Here is a 20351-nt window from a genome sequence, read left to right on the forward strand (position 1 = left end):
TCAAAATGAAATAAGATTAAATATTTGCCATTTTATATTCTGTGTAACTGTATAGGTTTTGTAAGCGATAAAAATAAAAATAAAAAAAACTTCCAAGTATTATGGCGAGGAGATATGACGATATATATAATGATATAAGTCATTATCCACAATCACCAGGGGCCTGTTTCAATAAAGGAGGTTCAACCAACTCTGAGTTAAAACTTGAACTCTGAGTCCGACTTACCCTGAGATGGGAAACTGAGTTTTTGGTTTCAGAACAGCTGAAATTAGTTAGTTCAATCAACTCTGAGTTGACCTACTCTGAGTTAAGCGCGTGCACCCCAACTATAAAAAGCCATTATCAATGGAGCACAGATATTATGAGTCACCATGGCAACAGCGCCAGACAAAAAGAGGTCTGCATATTTCTCACCAGCAGAACTGGATGAGCTTCAGCAAGCATATGGAGAGTACGAACATTATTTCGTTCATAAGTTTACATTTTAATTACTGTTATACAGTGATGGGTGTAATTAATTACCAAGTAATCTAAATACTGTAATTTAATTAAAGGAATTACTCTTAATTCTTCTGTAATTTAAAGTTAAATCTGATGTAATTGTATTAGACTATAGAACAATTCTGTATGGGCTATTTAACATATATTTCAAAAGTTATATTTTTAATGTAACCTTCTCCCTCTACACACTTGGGTCAATTCAAGAAGAATTCATGCAATTGGATATTGTTTATTTGAAAGCATTAAAAGTGCAGTTTCTTGTCTCTCAAGTGTTGTATTGTTGTCTTGTATTGTTCAAGTGTTTAAGGTTGACATGGGATTTAGTAATTAGTAATAAGTAGACCAATAATTTCTAAAGATAAGTCATTATTACATTAATCTAATTACACTGTTGAAGATGTCATTTGTAGTTAGTAATACAAGTAACTTACCCAACTGTTATAATATCAGAGGTGAAACTGGAAGAACAGTATGTTATTCAACCTAATTTTAATGTTCATGTAGGTGCAATCCTGTAGGCATTAAAGAGCATGGCAGCAGCTGAAATTTAAATATAAAAACATAATTCAGTCAAGTAAGGCTTGAGCATATCATGGGTGTAGGTTACCTGACTTTACAAACATTTGACATATTAAATAACTAAATAGCATCCAGTGTCTAGCAGTGCAGCAGCATTTTCGGCTGAGGGAATTCCTGGAGGGACTTCAGAGCCGGTCACTCCTGAAGATTCAAGGGCCTTCATAAAATGTAAGAGGTTTACATATGTGTTATTTTTTTTATAGGCTATTTTTTATATTTCCATATATTTTACTTTGGGTTAGGATTTTTGTTGATCTCAGTGTGGATCTGTCTTTTGGAGCCTCCTGGAGACCTACCTATATTGTATTTATATAAAGAGTTTACAGGCAAATTTACATATTTCCCCAGCGTTAAAATCAGGCACATATAAATGTCAGGAAACACGATTCCTGGCTGCATGTCAATATCCGTGGATCACTGGATCTTTGGTAAGTTGTAAGGAACACTATGGAGTCCAGTTGGCTTTAGTTTAAACAGATAATCGTTTGTTTTACTCTATTAAACCCAGTGATGCAGCAGCTCTTTTGTGATGTCAATTCACACCCGCTATTGTTTTGTTTGTCGGGTTGTGTTATAAAAATGTGCCATTGCGTCTTTTGTTTTCTTAATTTCCTCCATGATGTTCTGGAGCTGATGAACTACTTTCCTCATTCCAACAATGAATTTCCCAGCCTTTGTCTTCATCTCACTTTCATCTATTAGTTCATTTATATCTCTTTTTGCTAGATAGTCCATGTCATCGAGCGGCCTGTCATTTTCCAGACCTGAGAGAAGGTCAAGCAAAAGCACAACGGCAGGAAAAAATTTCTGCTAATGTTCCAATCAAACTCATAGTTGCAGACATCTGCGCATTCAACCGATTCATGTTTTCTCTTCTTATGTTGCATCTTTTACTGGTGGAGGCGAAATATTCACTTACAATACCAGCGTCTTTCTAGTTTATCAAGGTCTTTCAATATTTCCTCAATACGCTCATTAATGTCTTTCATCTTTTCAGACATTGGGTTGATTATATTCTGAAATTCTTCCAGTTCAGCTTTAATGTCTTTTGTTAGTTGTGTCATCTTGTGCTTTTTCTCAGAGCTCTTGATTCCTCCATAAATCCCCCCAGCAGCTCCTGCTCCTGCGACAGCAAGAGAAGCCCCAGCAGTAAATGGAGCAAAAGCTAATCCTGCCACCAAACCAGCGATTCCCACCGCTCCTCCATCTCTAGTTCCTTTAGTTGCACATCTGAAATCTCCTTCAAATGTTTTGATGATATCTTGCAGTTTCTCTATGCTTTATCTGCCAATGTGCTTGCAGCAGTTACAGTTGAGGCTATTTTATTAAATGCTTTTGGCAATTCAGCCGCTTTCAGTGTAAACCCAAGTGTTACGTCCCTAAAATGGCTAAGGGCATGAGGGAACACAACATAAAATAATACAGATAATTCCCAGATTAGTTAACCTGGTTAACGTGTTTAAGGTGCTGGCGCAAAAGGACACAAGGACAAAAATAGGGTTTGAGTCATAAAAATGCATATATTTATTTATAGCACCAACATGCACAAAAGAGAGAGACAAATACTGTGCCTAGGGAGTAGGAACCTGAGCGGGGCTAAATTAAAGAAATAAACAAAACAAAACCCACAATCTAACTACATTCCCATCCCCACTAAACTACTACAACAAGAAAATAAAACAAAAACAAAGTCGGCGGCGCTCAGCACACCCTACCTAATCTACACTACGTAAAAAAACAAAACGTACAATAGTAGCACCCGCTCCTTATGTATTAACACAGGGTTTCCCTATAGGTGTTGCATAAATGGAAGTCACGTGACATACTTTCCTACTCACTACTCCCTGGCCGGTTATAAAGCAATATACGAAAACAAAACGTAAGGACTCAAGTCCAACGTAAACCAAAAATAACAACCACTGAGAGAAAACAAACGATTAACTCAAAATACAAAGGGTAGATAACAAAAAAAAAAAAAAAAAAAACAAGGCACGCCACCGCGTGACCCAAAACGAAAACCAACAAAGCTCCTTCTCTCTCCCGCTTCCGGTCTACATCAGTCTCTCATAGTAAGGACGTCCATTCAGGTGTACGTCGTAATGATGATGGACAGCCAGCAGCACCGCCCTAAGAGGTGACAGCGGAGAAAGTGACAGCAAGAACAACAAAAGAAACACCGTCTTGAATGTCTTCCTCTACAGTTGACATCAGATCACTGGTGAAGCAGCCGTTCTCTTTCACCATCTTGTCAATGGTCTCCAGCATATTTTTCACATGAACCCTGTTGTTCCTGTAGCCAAATCGACAGTCATTCCAGTGTTTATTGTCAATGACGTGACAGCGGCCTCCACATTTATCAACAAGCTCCTGCAGTTTTGGACTCTTCTTCACAAATTTATTGATGCTTTGACCATCTAGATCTTCACCATGAGTGAATAAAACCACTGAATGTTTAAAGGCAGCCTCTCCACAATATTTAACTATTTTATCCAGAATCTCTTTTTCCTGTGCTGTGTACCTTTGAACTTTTAGAACGATGACAAACGCATCAACAGCAGGAGCACATTCAGTAATGGATCTAATGATCTCAGATTTGATGATTTCCTCATCAAGACGTGTGTCAAAGAATCCAGGTGTGTCAATACATAGTTCCCACATGACGTCACAACATACGGGCATTTGCAGACCCGGCGCCATTTCTGAGGGCAGAACACAACATTCTTACAATGCAGAACATGAGAAGAAGAAGCTGAAACAGAAATTTTATGATTAAAAAGTGAAAATGGTCATCTCCTTCTGGGTCAATGGATGTTCCAATCGTGCCGGAGGTTCAGTTAAATTTTGTTGTTTAGCATTTGCCGACCCGGCGCCATTTCTGTGGGCAGAACAATCGTAGAAGAAGCTGAAGCGAGTTAATTTCGTGATAAAAAGTGAAAATGGTGATCTCCTGCTGGGTCAATGGATGTTTAAATCGTGTCAGAGGTTCCGTTAAATTTGGATTTTACAGTATACCCGTCATTAGACTTCATGAATGTGAGAAGACTAAGCTTTTGTCAGAACAACGACAGAGGTTATGGCTGGCGAGGATAAACAGGAAAGAAACTCCCTCAAAACACGCAAGAATTTGTTGTTTTTTATTGCGAGTGTACTCAAATATAAGTTAACACTTTGCAGTTTGAATTATGTCCTGTATGAACAAAATGACGAGATATTAAAAACATACAAAAACAACATTGTTTCCACTGTTCGATCGCGCCCGCGACTCTCTCTCTCTCACTCTCACACACACACACACTCACATTCCAGCACGGTAGTTCCGCATTACATTAATTAATTTGCACGCGAGTTTTATTTATTTTCATACCGTGTATATTACCGTGTATATTCATATTCATGCACATATTTCCAGGCTCGGAATTGCTCACATGTATTAAAACTCCTAGCCAAAACCAAATAATGATACACATGATAATACTGTATCTGAGGCAAAGCTGCATAATCAGTGCTCAGTGCTTCCTTTGTTAGAGCATACGGATCCACACCCTTTATGACTGAAATTTTCGCATTGTACCTCTCTCTGTCTTGTGTTAATAGAGTCTCTTTATAATCTCTGTCACTTTGTCTCTTCACGATTTTCATAACATTATAAATGGAAAGAAATATTCGAAATTTGCTTGTAAAACTCATAGACAGTATGGTAAAACATTGTAAACACAGCAGCTTTTGCCCTCAAAGATGGCGTCTCCGGGGAGGTCACGTGACATTAATTGGCCTGTGGGAACTATGTATAACTCTGACTGTTCTTCCACCAACCGTTGCATCTCCTGATTTACATTCAGCTGTTAAAGATTCAGGTGAAGATTCAGTTTTAAATATTTGTTCACTGAGAATTGTATTTCCACTGCTGCTTTTGACATCTCCTGTTTTTCCAAGAAGAAACATTTGTCTTGCAGGTTTAGACTCTATTTGAAAAAAGACACTCTTGTAAAAGTACTGATTTGTTTTGAGTACTGTACAAAAAAAAAAAAAAAAAAAAAAAAAAATATATATATATATATATATATATATATATATATATATATATATATATATATATATATATATATATATATATATATATATATATATAGATAGCATGTTAATACATATTAAACAGATTTGATTTTAGTCTTATTTTATAACATTGTTGGCCTAACAGTTTTAGCACAAGAATAAAATGTCTGTTATCATCCCTGAAAACAAACACAAGTTATGGAGTTCATTACTTAAAGAGGCACTGATGTTCAATAAAGGGCAAAAAAATTAACAAACCACAAATTAACACCACAAACACCTCTTACACCTCAACATTACACATCGAAGTAGAACAGATGTGGGCAGACATCACTAAAAAAACTCTTGTTTGAAAACTGTTGACGCACGCAACCACAGGAGGATCACTTTCTGAACTATTAAGAGGAAGGAAGAGGCACACAAAGTTAAACACTCTGTCAACCACAACAGCTCGTGATGAGGAAATGAGAAGGCAGATGTGATTGTGTGCAGTGTGTTCAGCGAAAGATAAAACGTGGAGCTAGACCACCACCCTTCAAGTGTGGAGATTGTGTACATGTAAGAAAGCTGCACGTACAAAATGCATTAGAGATAATCTGGTTAACCATGGAACTGAGAATGTTGTACTATAGTCAGTTAAGTAAGTAAGTAAGTAAGTAAGTAAGTAAGTAAGTAGACTTTATTAATCCCACACCAGGGAAATCCACTTATTACAGCAGCTCCACAAAAAATACTAATACAAAAACTAGATAGAAAAAAATAGATACAATAAGAGCTACATAGTGTTGTTACAGCAGTGTCTTGCACTGAGAGTACACCAGTCTGTTGCTGAAATGTTGATGTCTGTTGCTTAAGAGCACACGGGTTACACAGCCTTCTCTGTGGTTTAAAGACTAGAGTAAAGGAAAAACGAGAAGAAAAAGAGTGAATAAGGGAACACTGGTGTTATAGTAGGGAAGTAATTGAAAACATTTGTTGTATATATTCATGTATAGGCTACATGTGTTGATACCAGAAATCCATTCATAAATGGATGGAAATTGGGCTGAAAACTTCAAAGACTGCAATACTGGACCAGTCCACTAGAGACTGTGAGAGAGAATTGTCTGCTGTTAAAAAGTAGAAAGAAAATAAGTAAAGTGTCGACAATGTTGTGAACAAGTCGTCCTCTCCTTGTTTGTTTCTTTTTGTTACGAGTCCCACTATTACACACATCTCTACAACTAATTAAACTGTCACAGATGCTTAGATGTTTTACTACAAAATACCTTCATAGTTCTGTGTCTTCTGCCTCTCTCTCTCTTTATTGTCTATGGCATTTATGAAACAATTTATTTGTCTACACAACTAATTTAAAGCATTTAAGCAGAAGCCTTTAGATCAATAAGATTGCAAGATCATGAGAAACAATTACTGTCAAATGTGGTCATATATATATATATATAATGCTTTTACATAACAAATATAAAATATCTTAGAATGTTTTTTTACTGGTTGATATAGTTCTCATGTGATTTGTATATGATAGTTATGTGTTAATAGATAATGAACATACAGTAGGATGATACTACTTTATTGAAAAATTGGTGAAAAATGTATGTTACAAGCAAGGCTTAGCTAAAATTAAGCAATATCTTTAAGGATGATTTAAGACGCCAAAAAATGATGAATTCAGCCATGTGAGTTCAAACATGTCACTTAACACAAAGAGCAGTGAGCAACATTACCACCTCAAACCACTGTCAATAGCTTATACTATTATATTATTATTGTGTGATATTATTGTATATTATATCATTCCTCCAGTCATAATGCTGCATATAACCTGAATTTAGTAAATCTGCCTAGCAATTGTTGAGCAGTAATGAACAGGCAATTGTGATTGGTTAAACAATTCAAGCTCCACCCTGTTATGCCCGGTGTGTGTGTGTGTGTGTGTGTGTGTGTGTGTGTGTGTGTGTGTGTGTGTGTGTGTGTGTGTGTGTGTGTGTGTGTGTGTGTGTGTGTGTGTGTGTGTGTGTGTGTGTGTGTGTGTTTGCATGAGTGCGTGTGCGTGTGTGTGTGTGTGTGTGTGTGTGTGTGTGTGTGTGTGTGTGTGTGTGTGTGTGTGAGAGAGAGAGAGAGAGTGCAGCAAGAGAAGCTTACTCACTGTAACTGTTACACTTTTACTAGAAGCTTAGTATTAGGGTTAGACTTGCCTATAATGAACCTTTTAACTTTTTTTTTATCTTATTCATTCAGTTCATCCTCAACTTTGAAAAAGGTCATTCCTACTAGATCCCCATATTATATTGAATTATCAGTAATATAACTAACCCACAATAAATATACAGTATATGTAATAATATTAAGTAACTTTATCAATATAACCATTAACTTAAATTAAAGGAACACTCCACCGTTTTTTGAAATAGGGCTTATTCACCTTCTTTCCTACATTTAGATAGGTGGGCAAATGCATTTTTGTCTCAGTGCATGCATTGTTTTAGTTTGACAGGGTCGTCGCTAGCTTAGCTTAGCATAATGAATGGAATCCTTTGTTGCCAGCTAGCATGTCCTGAGTAAAAGTGATATAAAAAAAAAAAAAAACACCTAATTACTTCTTGTGGCCTGCGTATTCACAACAAGTACAAATAGTGATGCAGATTAACACTAGGCGATTTCCTAGGCAGATATTGACTTATATATTAAGGACTATATCAGGGGGAAGCACAGGCGAAGCACTGCTACTTGGGCTTGATATCTCTGTGCCCAAGTAGCAGTGCTTCGCCTGTGCTTCCCCCTAATATAGTCCCAAGTCAATATCTGCATAGGAAATCGCATAATCTGCATCACTATTTGTACTTGTTGTGAATACACAGGCCACAAGAAGTAATTAGGTGGGTTTTATATATATATATATATATATATATATATATATATATATATATATATATATATATATATATATATATATATATATATATATATATATATATATATATATATATATATATATCAATCACTTTTACTCAGGACATGCTAGCTGGCAACAAAGGATTCCATTCATTATGCTAAGCTAAGCTAGCGACGACCCTGTCAAACTAAAACAATGCATGCACTGAGACAAAAATGCATTTGCCCACCTATCTAAATGTAGGAAAGAAGCTGAATAAGCCCTATTTCAAAAAACGGTGGAGTGTTCCTTTAAGGATGATTTTTACATAATTTCACAACTCTGGATCGAGTGGAGGTTTATTGTGTCTCTAGGTATACTCTAATATACAATATTGCCTTCTTCGTGAAGTATTATCATCCTAATGTATGTACACTGTCTAGTAACACATGACTATCATATACAGATCACATGAGAAATCGATGTGACGTGTCTCATCAAGACAATCGGTTGTGGATCTTTGTCTACTGAGAATTGTATTTCCACTGCTGCTTTTGCCATCTCCTGTTTTTCCAAGAAGAAACATTTTTCTTGCAGGTTTAGACACTATTTGAAAAAGACACTCAAGTAGGCTACTGATCTTTTTTTTTCTTTTTTTAAAACCTATGTTAATACATATTAAAGAGATTTGATTGTAGTCTTATTTTATTAACACTGTTCTTACCTTTCATTATGTGTGTAAATTGCTGAGCTGAATATCTGCAAATGTTTGAAATAATATTCAGGACATTATTAAGATTATTGTTACATTATTGATTTTCTAAATTGCTTAGACACTAAAAAATCAAATCAAATATCCTAGAAAGCATAATGCAATTTTTTAAAGAAAAAATTATCTCAAAACTATTTATGTTTCATGCAGCTTGCAAACACAAATGTATTGGTTGGTGCAAGCAAAAGTTGCACAAGCAAATGCAAAAGCATTTTTTTTTCATCACCATATCTAAAGCCAGATCGACCTCATATTGTGACATAGACAACGCCCTAGGAGGAAGAAATCATGCAAGAAGCCATCTTACGCAGGAGGATCTGGTGCGGCAAACAGAAGACTCGAGTTATCAGACAAATGGAAAAGCGAGTTGGAAAAGCTGGATGTTTCATTTACAGGAGAGGCTTGGATCATTTGAAGCCCTGAAACTAAAGTGTTTGTGCTTTTCTTTATTTCTCTGAATATAATCAACAGCTCAGCAGGTCTTAGGGTGACCCCTGCTTCTCTGACTTTTACCATTGTTTAAAAAAATAAAAGACTTGTAGCCTCTGAAAACCAGAGAGGAGAGCCAGAAACAAGCAGGATGAGGCAGGGTGTGGTTTTAACAGCTGCGGGTGAAGGAACGGTCAGATCTATATTAAGCTTTCAAGCGTAAGCTACAAAAAAATAAGATGTATATCTGCTTCTTGCAAACTTGTTATAACCTTGGACAATTTCAAGGCCAGTTGTTTACCTTATAAGGAATTTCTGCATTATAATGACAGCCCCAAAGTCTTAGGACAGCCCCAAAATCTTAAGACAGCCCCAATAACAACGAACAATATAAAAAGCTTTGTTTCCTATTTCTCGGGGCCACAATTCAGGTGAAGACCTTCACGCATTTCTGATATCTTTATCTTTGAATCTATGAATTGTTGTCTTTGTATTATTCTGAAAATTTTTAAGTAAAACAAAACCATTTTTTTGGTGATTCTGAAAACTTTTAAGACAAGTCTCGGAGTGATTTTTCCTAGAAATATCTTAATTTTGTAGTTTAGATATTAATACTAAGCAAACACCCAGTGCATCCGAATCCAGGACTGAGGAATCCGGGACACAGCCGAGGACCCTGAAACAACATCTAGCATCTTTAACCTGCAGGTAAGGACAATTTATGATTGTAAGATAACTTAGAAAGATAACTTAGTCCAGTAAACAGGTGCTGTTAGACAGGCTTTTAGTGCATGTGCGCATTGGGTGTTTGTGCTCAGAAAAGCGCATGTTAGAACAGCGTATCAGCAGCGAATGACATGTTTAACCGGCGAGGCTTTAAAGCACATGCAAATAATGAACTTTAGTGAACTGCAGTGTCCCGTTCCTCTGCGTTAACATTTGATGTGACTATTAGTCGCGTTGTACAGTACGTTGTACAGTATGTTGAGACGGAGGCGCCAGAACTGCGAACTGACAGAATGCACAATGCTACGATATTTCTACAAAAGCAGATAGTGGCGCATTGCACCCAAAGTTGTTTGGTGTGATTCCAAAGTTAGGAAATGATAGCGCTTGACAAAACAACGTCCCTCAGGGCTTTTAGCTCAAAAATGTGCAGATTTGGAGAAATATTGATATATTCTCATAGGTTTACATCAAATTTCTATAGACAGTGTAGATTTAATTTTTTTTTTTTAAATCATCATGCTTCCCCCATTATGGTTGAATCACAGAAGCTACACCAGTTACTTTTGCCAAGAGATTTATTATTAATACATGTGTCAGCATAGGAAAGAAACAGGCATATAAGAATAAGGCTACATGAGAGGTGGTCTTCATTTTAGATTTCTCTGTTCCCCATCTTCTCACCCCATCATCTCTATGTTTCCTTCCTCTCACACCCTAATGCTCTTATGTTTCTCTGCGGTGGTACAGTAAGATTGAGCTTATATACACATACAGAGCGACTTCCTTTTATGGTAACAAACTATGTTGCTTAGGTGTAAAAATGGTACATATGTCATCATGCGTACACATTGTACACACATACCTCTAAGCAAAAATATTACTCTATATTGCATTCCTTGTTTTATAAATATTATACATCCTCCTCCACTACCCTCCCCTCTGTCTCCACAGATGCTGGATCCTTTAATAACAAACTCTAATTCTGATTTAAGCCATGTCTCTTGAACACATATGATTTCTGGTTTATTTTTAAAATCTTTAATAAATCCCTTGACCATTTGCTATTAAAGGAACCGTATGTAAGAGATGTATTTCAATTAATTATAAAATGGCCCTGATATGTCACTAGACATTAAGAAATCATGTTCATTTCAAATACTTATATCACTGACAACAGTAGTGATGCGCCACCCTCCACCTATCTACCAATCATGAAGTCAGTAGTGTTTCAGCACCCGGGTTGCCAGCTCTGCTCTAGTTACCACCTCCTTGTTGCAGCCTACGTTCTTGCTGGATCCTGCAGCCTATCTGGCAACCTCGAGTCAGGGGGAGGGGATACACCGCTCTACAGTAATTTGAAAGTGATTGCAGTACCAGTTTTGGCCACAATCTTACATACGGTTCCTTTAAGCTTCTTGCATTTCATTGTACAATAATCAGTTTGTCTTATCACCTGGGCCTCTCACTTTACCATCTGCTTCAAGTCTTGTTTTGATTTGCTCCCAAGAAACTTCTTTTATACCCAAAAACTTCTCAGCTCCCTTAATTATGATTTTAATTTTCTCTGTTTTGTGTTTAACTTGATCAGTGCAATTGATCACATAGGCCACAAACAAAATAATCTTACCTACTGTCAGTATTTGTTTTCTCTGTTTGTGTCATGGGTAGTCAAAGGGAAGCGAGGATTCACTTGCAGGTAAGGAATTTATTTAAAATAATAAACAAGAACAGAACATAAACAAGAACAGAACATAAACAAAAACTCCCTCGTGGGGGAAAACAAGACAGGTCAAAACTCAAGAACATAACATGGGGGAAACAGAGACAACGATCCACACAGACTGCAAACAAGAGGGAACTAATAAAGGGAAACTAATCAGGGGGAACAGGTGGGAGAACTCAAACAATAATCAGATAACAAGTAGGGCGGGGCTAACAATAACACAAGCACATGGCTCAACATAACAGACACCCAAGTGCAGAACAAGACAGGACAGACATGTGACATAACCCCCTCCTTAAGGAGTGGCTTCCAGACACTCCACTAGAACGGGGGGGACAGACCAGGGCGGGACGGAGGGGACAGACCAGGGCGGGACGGGAGGGACAGGCCAGGGCGGGACTGGAGGAACAGACCAGGGCGGGACTGGAGGAACAGACCAGGGCGGGACGGGAGGGACAGAACAGGGCGGGATGGAAGAGACAAACCAGGGCGGGACGGGAGAAACAAACTGTCCATCAGGCGGCCAGGGTGGAGCCTTTCCCTCGGGCGGCCAGTGCGGAGACTTTCCCTCGGGCGGCCAGGGCGGAGACTTTCCCTCGGGCGGCCAGGGCGGAGACTTTCCCTCGGGCGGCCAGGGCGGAGACTTTCCCTCGGGCGGCCAGGGCGGAGACTTTCCCTCGGGCGGCCAGGTCGGAGACTCTCCTTCGGGTGGCCAGGGCGGAGACTTTCCCTCGGGCGGCCAGGGCGGAGACTTTCCCTCGGGCGGCCAGGGCGGAGACTTTCCCTCGGGCGACCAGGGCGGAGACTTTCCCTCGGGCGGCCAGGTCGGAGACTCTCCTTCGGGTGGCCAGGGCGGAGACTTTCCCTCGGGCGGCCAGGGCGGAGACTTTCCCTCGGGCGGCCAGGGCGGAGACTTTCCCTCGGGCGGCCACGGCGGTGAAGACCCCTCGGGCGGCCAGGGCGGTGAAGACCCCTCGGGCGGCCAGGGCGGAGAAGACCCCTCGGGCGGCCAGGGCGGAGAAGACCCCTCGGGCGGCCACGGCGGTGAAGACCCCTCGGGCGGCCAGGGCGGTGAAGACCCCTCGGGCGGCCAGGGCGGAGAAGACCCCTCGGGCGGCCACGGCGCAGGAACTGGAACAAACACCACCGGCTCAGGCACTGGGACTGGCACCATCGGCTCAGGCACTGGAATTGGCACCACCGGCTCAGACTCAGACACCACCGGCCCAGGAACAGACATAGACACAGGAACAGGCACAAGAACAGGCACAGGAACAGACACAAGAACAGGCACAGGAACAGACACAGGCACAGGAACAGACACAGGCACAGGAACAGACACAGGCACAGGAACAGACACAGGCACAGGCACAGGAACAGGCACAGGAACAGACACAGGAACAGACACTGGAACAGACACTGGAACAGACACTGGAACAGACACTGGAACAGACACTGGAACAGACACTGGAACAGACACTGGCTCCGGCTCAGGAACAGGAACAGACATCACCGCCTCAGGAACAGACACCACCGGCTCAGGAACAGACACCACCGGCTCAAGTGTGTGTGTAGCCCACACACACCACATGGCTGTGGCCATAATGGCCAGTGTCGCGGTCACTGAGGGCTCAGGCTCAGGAACAGACACGGGCTCCGACTCAGGGACAGACACGGGCTCCGGCTCAGGGACAGACACTGGCTCTGGCTCAGGAACAGACACTGGCTCCGGCTCAGGAACAGGAACAGGCATCACCGGCTCAGGAACAGACACCACCGGCTCAGGAACAGACACCACCGGCTCAGGAACAGACACCACCGGCTCAGGAACAGACGCCACCGGCTCAAGCGTGTGTGTAGCCCACACACACCACATGGCTGTGGCTATAATGGCCAGTGTCGCGGTCACTGAGGGCTCAGGCTCAGGAACAGACACCACCGGCCCAGACACAGGCTCGACGGCGGCCATCTTGTCCGAAGACCCAGTCTTGGTAGTGACCTTCTTGTCCGAAGACACAGGCTCGACAGGCGTAACGTGAACAGGTTCAGTGGTGGCCATCTTGTCCGAAGACACAGGCTCAGCAGACGTGACGGGAACACTCTCGGCGGCGGCCATCCTGTCCGAAGACACCGGCTCGGCAGACTTGACATGAACAGTCTCTGACTGGGCAGACGTGACATGAACAGTCTCTGACTGGGCAGACGTGACGTGAACAGTCTCTGGCTGGGCAGACGTGACATGAACAGTCTCTGACTGGGCAGACGTGACGTGAACAGTCTCTGGCTGGGCAGACGTGACGTGAACAGTCTCTGACTGGGCAGACGTGACGTGAACAGTCTCTGGCTGGGCAGACGTGACGTGAACAGTCTCTGGCTGGGCAGACGTGACGTGAACAGTCTCTGGCTGGGCAGACGTGACGTGAACAGTCTCTGGCTGGGCAGACGTGACGTGAACAGTCTCTGGCTGGGCAGACGTGACGTGAACAGTCTCTGGCTGGGCAGACGTGACGTGAACAGTCTCTGGCTGGGCAGACGTGACGTGAACAGTCTCTGACTGGGCAGACGTGACGTGAACAGTCTCTGGCTGGGCAGACGTGACGTGAACAGTCTCTGGCTGGGCAGACGTGACGTGAACAGTCTCTGGCTGGGCAGACGTGACGTGAACAGTCTCTGGCTGGGCAGACGTGACGTGAACAGTCTCTGGCTGGGCAGACGTGACGTGAACAGTCTCTGGCTGGGCAGACGTGACGTGAACAGTCTCTGGCTGGGCAGACGTGACGTGAACAGTCTCTGGCTGGGCAGACGTGACGTGAACAGTCTCTGGCTGGGCAGACGTGACGTGAACAGTCTCTGGCTGGGCAGACGTGACGTGAACAGTCTCTGGCTGGGCAGACGTGACGTGAACAGTCTCTGACTGGGCAGACGTGACGTGAACAGTCTCTGGCTGGGCAGACGTGACGTGAACAGTCTCTGGCTGGGCAGACGTGACGTGAACAGTCTCTGGCTGGGCAGACGTGACGTGAACAGTCTCTGGCTGGGCAGACGTGACGTGAACAGTCTCTGGCTGGGCAGACGTGACGTGAACAGTCTCTGGCTGGGCAGACGTGACGTGAACAGTCTCTGGCTGGGCAGACGTGACGTGAACAGTCTCTGGCTGGGCAGACGTGACGTGAACAGTCTCTGACTGGGCAGACGTGACGTGAACAGTCTCTGGCTGGGCAGACGTGACGTGAACAGTCTCTGGCTGGGCAGACGTGACGTGAACAGTCTCTGGCTGGGCAGACGTGACGTGAACAGTCTCTGGCTGGGCAGACGTGACGTGAACAGTCTCTGGCTGGGCAGACGTGACGTGAACAGTCTCTGGCTGGGCAGACGTGACGTGAACAGTCTCTGGCTGGGCAGACGTGACGTGAACCGTCTCTGGCTGGGCAGACGCGACGTGAACAGTCTCTGGCTGGGCAGACGTGACGTGAACAGTCTCTGGCTCCTCCGCAACGGAATCCTCCGGGACATTGGGGAGGCCGGAGGTCTTCCTCCTCCTCCGCCGTCTTCGATGGTGAGGTGCAGGTTCAGGTCTGGACGGAATTAATGGTGGATGGAGCTCTGGGCTAGGCAGCGGCGATGCATTCTCTGGGCTGGGCAGCGGCGATGCATTCTCTGGGCTGGGCAGCGGCGATGCATTCTCTGGGCTGGGCAGCGGCGATGCATTCTCTGGGCTGGGCAGCGGCGATGCATTCTCTGGGCTGGGCAGCGGCGATGCATTCTCTGGGCTGGGCAGCGCGGATGCAGGCGGGTCCGATGTATCCCACCGAGCACGATGGTGGAGATACTTAGTGAAACCCGGAAAGTCTAAAATTCCCAGCCCCTTCATCTCCCATCGAGGCAAGGGATCATCCAAACAAACATTAAATAAGTCCTTAAGGACTATATCCCCAAGCCCGAGTCCCTCTGCTGCCGCGCTGAACCTCAGGGCGAAATCCTTCATCCTGGTCCCCTGCTGTCGGAGAGAAACCAAGTTGCTAAATCTCATGATGCGCTTAAGGTGAGGGCAGGAATCCTTCTGCTGAATCCTCATGAGGGTGGATCGTTCTGTCATGGGTAGTCAAAGGGAAGCGAGGATTCACTTGCAGGTAAGGAATTTATTTAAAATAATAAACAAGAACAGAACATAAACAAGAACAGAACATAAACAAAAACTCCCTCGTGGGGGAAAACAAGACAGGTCAAAACTCAAGAACATAACATGGGGGAAACAGAGACAACGATCCACACAGACTGCAAACAAGAGGGAACTAATAAAGGGAAACTAATCAGGGGGAACAGGTGGGAGAACTCAAACAATAATCAGATAACAAGTAGGGCGGGGCTAACAATAACACAAGCACATGGCTCAACATAACAGACACCCAAGTGCAGAACAAGACAGGACAGACATGTGACAGTTTGACCTGCATCTATTCTCGACTCCTGGATAACATTGTCAGTATCAACCCTTCCCATTTGTCCTTGTACTTTCTTCACTGCCTTTGCATAACTTATGTTGTTTACTGTTTTAACCTGCTGTATTTCTACAGCCCTCTTTCTGACTTCACATCCTCCATATGTTACCCTGTGTTGGCCACCACAATTACAACATTTATCTTGCACATTTTCCTTACATTCTTCCACTCTATGCTCACCTCCGCATTTGGGACACCTCTGTTTCCCTTTGCAAACTGCTGCTATATGCCCATACCTCTGGCATTTGTAACAGCATAACGGTGGAGGAATATAGGGCCTAACTGGAAAGCTCATGCATCCTACTCTCACCCTTTCTGGAAGTAAGGACCCCTGAAACTCAGATAACAGATAAGAGATAAGCTATCAACCCTTTTACCATTTTTTGTTCTCAACAGTCTCTTTATTCTACTCAGCTCGCCTCCACTAATACTGCACTTGAGTTTCTTCAAGTCTTCTTCTACACAGGAATCCCTGTTATCACTACCCTTGTTACTCTATTCTCACCCAAAACCTTTCTCTCACTAATAATTGTCTTGCAAACACTTTCAATTTGCAAGGCTTTATTTTTCTGTTCCTCCGTTTTGCTTGTTATCAACAAGCTTCCATCTCTCAAAATCTTTGCCACATCTTTCCACATCTCCTAGCTTCTTTTTAATTCCCTAGACACCGCTACCAGACTAAAACAACATGCTTGTCTTCCTTTCTAAATTTGAGGATTGTAACAACAATGACTTATGTTAGGGAATTAATTAGCTCAAATTAGCGTTAATTGTGATATGCATATGTTGCTTACATGAATTAAATGATTCCCAAATAGGGAGTAGGTCAAAACTTCAACTTATATCAACAATTACACGATTTCTCGTAGTAATTAATGATATAGGTAGGTAGAATTATATTTTAATTCGGGGGAAATTTTAGGTAGAAGTTGAAGAATGTTCATTTATTGTACAAAATGTACGTCCAGCACACAAAATGTACAATTTCTGAACAGAAATCTAGCGTCTTTAACACCGATAGATAACACTTTCCTGTGGCCACAAAGAAAATAATTATCTTCGTGTTTAAGACAATTTGAGATTTCTTTCAATAGTAAAATCGACCGTAGAGCTTATGAGGTAAGGATCTGCACTACTCAGGGACTCAGAATTGAAACAAAACAGGCAAACTTAATTCAAATGATTTAACAAAGTTTATTTAAACGAGCTAACGGTTACAGATACTATCTTAAATCACACAGGAGTAAATAGGCATAAACAAAAACAATATACGATCGCAATAAGGAATATAACAAAATGAACGTAAGAATCAAAGGTTAAAGCAGAGGAAGAAAAAGGGAGAATATAAGAGAGAGAGAGAGAGAGAGAGAGAGAGAGAGAGAGAGAGAGAGAGAGAGAGAGAGAGAGAGAGAGAGAGAGATGAGAAAGAGAGAATAAGAGTGATTTTTACGAATGGCTTTGTGTGTGTGTACAATGATAAGAGCGTGGTAAGGATAGGTGTGTGTGTGTGTGTAGGAGCACGCCTATAGCAGCACGTGGTCGTGTGTTTTTGTCTAGGAACACGTGGGTATGTGTGTGTGTGTAGGTGTGTGTGTAAAAGAGTGTGTAAGTGTGAGTGAAAGAATTTAGAGATAGGGAGAAACAGTTCAGTCATTCACAACAAAACCCCAACAGCTCTAGTAATTTTTAGGTCACCTTAAACTGCCCTTCTTTCAAATTGCAAATTTAAAGGCTACGTTACTCTGAGTCGTAGATCGGCCCTCTTGTGTGTGTATGCGTCGGGGTAGACAAAGCGCCTGGATCACGTGGTCACCGGAGCGGGTTGCTACAGCGTCTGGTTGCTATGGCAACTTGAAGCGAGCGAAAACTTAGCAAGGTGATCTTATCTTTTAAGTTGGTTTCGTTGTTGGTTGAAGAAGACTATCAACTGAAGTAAAGTAGTTTTAAGAAAATAAAACTTGGAAGAAAATGAAAATAAAAGCGTGGTCTTCTTTCTCTCTCTGGCAGACTGCGACTTAGAGGAGGAAAGCATGATATTTTAAAGGGGCCCAACTCACGCCCTCTCACGTATGTGAGCCAATGGTCCTTAACGGCGGGTCGGGTCCACCTCCTGACATTTCGAGGGTCGATACGCCCCTTCCGACTAGTATTGAAAAGATAAATTCGTTCCTAACATTGATAACACTGGTTGTAATGTTTTGTCTGAAGCCCCTTGACTTTACCACTAGATGGCGTTATTTCAACCCAGATTAATTCTCCATTGTTAAATTGTTGTAAGTAATGCCCTCACCTGTGTTGAATTACTTCTAATGACAAACCCTATTTAAGGCCCCACTGTCTTTTTGTTCTTGTTCAGTCCTGATGTTGGTCTTAGCATTGTCTTTCTCAAGGATTCTTTGGGTTTGAGATTTTTCCTGCTTTCTATTTTTGAACTTGGATTCTATGGGTTTTTTCCCTTTTGTGGACTCTTGGATATATGTTTCTGGATTACCCTTTTTTGTATTGCCTCCCAAGGGGAGTTGTTTGAGTTTGCTTTTTTTCTCTGTAGTAAAGAGCCAAAGATAAAACCCGGACTTTTGAGATTTCATTGTTTTCACATTCCTCTGCATTTGGGTTCAACCTCTACCAGTGGTGGAGTGGTCAGCGTCAAGGACACACACACACACACGTCAGAGACCCGAGTTCGATCCCCAGCCGGATCATAACAACTGGTATTAATAAGGGAATGCATCCTATGATCTTTTGTGTTAAAGATTCCACACCGTTGGGATTTATGGAGCAAAACGATACCACGAATGGTAACTCTATGACCTAGTCACCCGCAGATACATGATTTTTCGCGATTATAGTCACATCAAATGGATTACAAATCAATAAAGCTGTATAGGCATAATATTTGGTATAAGGGATCATGCATACATCAAGAGAATACATTTTAAACATTTCACAAGACGATTTTGATTCACACATGGTAGGATCTGTGTGTGTTTTCTGTGTGTGTGTGTGTGCTGACACAGTTCGAAAGTTCAAAACCTGGCGCGTTGAACTTTTGTCCTCGAGCACGGGTTGCGAGGCTATGTGTGTGCGCTTTACTGGTTTTGATTAGATTATCAGCTAGCGCATCTGGTTGAACAGAGTCTGGTTGTTTTCTGACGTGTTAAATGAGTGTCTAAATGTAAATGAATGTCTGAGGGAGAGTCCCTGGGGGTTCTCTCGAGATTGCTCTTATTGGTCAGCGGATGTTTGCCGAGCCATAAACCAGAGGTCCTTGTTGGTTCAGCAGTAAGAGATCTCTGTTTTCAGATAGGCAGTCAATGATTTACGCCAATTGTTGGCGCCGTTGGGTCTGCGTGTCCTAAAAGGAAGAATCTTGGGACAATAGAGGTGTTTGTGGATTAGGATGCTAGTGATGTGATTAGGTCTCAGACCAAAGGGAGTTTGATCACAGGGTAATTTCAGTAATTTAAACATATAGAGAGAGAGCTGGTGATCTGACCATCTCCTTTGCGTTACAGGATTATTTTAAAATCCTCCCTCACAGCCCTTTTCCACACAAACCCACTTCCTTCATCTGAACTGTTCTCTTCCAAACTACGTTTACGTCCTTGACTCGAAATCTACCCTACATCTCCTCTCCTGTTTACTCCTGTTCCTTGTCTTCTCCTGTTAGCGACTGGTGTCCAATCGCCATACTCCATTTCCCCATCCTCCTCTACTTCCTGATTCGCCAGTATAGTCCAGTCTCAAACCAGTTTATGCCAACCACCAAGTCCCACACGTTTCTGAGCCCAGAAAACGGGGGCTTAACACGAGAGTTTTTGAATCACCTCCCCAGTTGTTGCGTGTTTCTTCTGCTGCTGCCACTCCGTACATCAGGGTCCAGCCGAAGTCAATCACGGTCCTCCTCCCTGATACAGGACTGCAAACACAAGGAGAATAGAAAGGGAGCAAACAAGGCAGGTAACGAGGGAGGACAGGTGGGGCAAATCAACATGACATCATGACTTTGCGTAAACATACACGCCACTTTCAAGTCAAGTGGCGTGTTATTTATACGCATTTTGAGCTATCCGCGTGTATGTCCACGCGCGTGTATGTGTACGCCGTTAAACGTCCGAGTGATTCCACGTGTATGTGTACGCCGTTAAACGTCCGAGTGATTCCGCGTGTATGTGTACGCCGTTAAATGT

At 42.5% G+C, this 20351-nt stretch overlaps 1 protein-coding gene across 1 annotated transcript in view; it reads left to right on the forward strand.

Moving 5' to 3' along the window:
• Positions 1 to 9058: 9058 nt before the first annotated feature.
• Positions 9059 to 20351, forward strand: part of LOC308686981 (interferon-inducible GTPase 5-like) — a 29392-nt gene continuing 18099 nt past the window's right edge. Inside the window, exon 1 of the mRNA XM_081359139.1 lies at positions 9059 to 9918. The gene's annotated coding sequence lies outside the window, so the exon portion shown is untranslated. The remainder of the gene's footprint in view (positions 9919 to 20351) is intronic.

The sequence above is a fragment of the Scardinius erythrophthalmus genome (genome assembly GCF_964197995.2).
Source record: "Scardinius erythrophthalmus genome assembly, chromosome: 2".
NCBI classification, from domain to species: domain Eukaryota; kingdom Metazoa; phylum Chordata; class Actinopteri; order Cypriniformes; family Leuciscidae; genus Scardinius; species Scardinius erythrophthalmus.